We start from the raw sequence: 571 nt of genomic DNA on the forward strand, positions 1-571 counted from the left end.
CGAGTCGAGCGTCCTAAACTAACCTGGCCATGCCGGGCCGGTGATATTAGAAACAACAGACTAAATAAAAAAGTACCACTAAAGCCAGCACATAATTTCCCTCTGTATTTCAGTAGTAAGACTGGGGGTTTATAACACTAAAAATCTGGTTTAGATACCTGCAGAGGGCAGAGCAAAGATAGCCTATTGTGTAGTTTGGTACTTAACAAAAATATACCCACAAGTGGCTCAGCGGTAAATCAAAGGGCTCACATCACTAAAAACCAGGTTTTGAAATTTGTGGTGGGCACAGCACAAATAGCCCATGGTGTAGTTTTGTGCTTAATAACAAATAAACAAAATAATAAACAAGTAAAACAAACCATCACGTAACACAGTTTCAAACATTATGAATGTTAAAATGCTGTGCATTAAGCGTTCTCATTTATCGATATCCGATAATTTTTCATAGACTAATTTGGAAAAGCTTATTGGATGTTATCATCTACATAATCACAAGTATATATGATTGTGTAGATTATTATCATTATCACATAGGAAGGGTGCTGCACGATAATGGCTACAGTTAGAA

This window comes from Limulus polyphemus, unplaced genomic scaffold (genome assembly GCF_000517525.1).
Source record: "Limulus polyphemus unplaced genomic scaffold, Limulus_polyphemus-2.1.2 Scaffold1020, whole genome shotgun sequence".
NCBI classification, from domain to species: domain Eukaryota; kingdom Metazoa; phylum Arthropoda; class Merostomata; order Xiphosura; family Limulidae; genus Limulus; species Limulus polyphemus.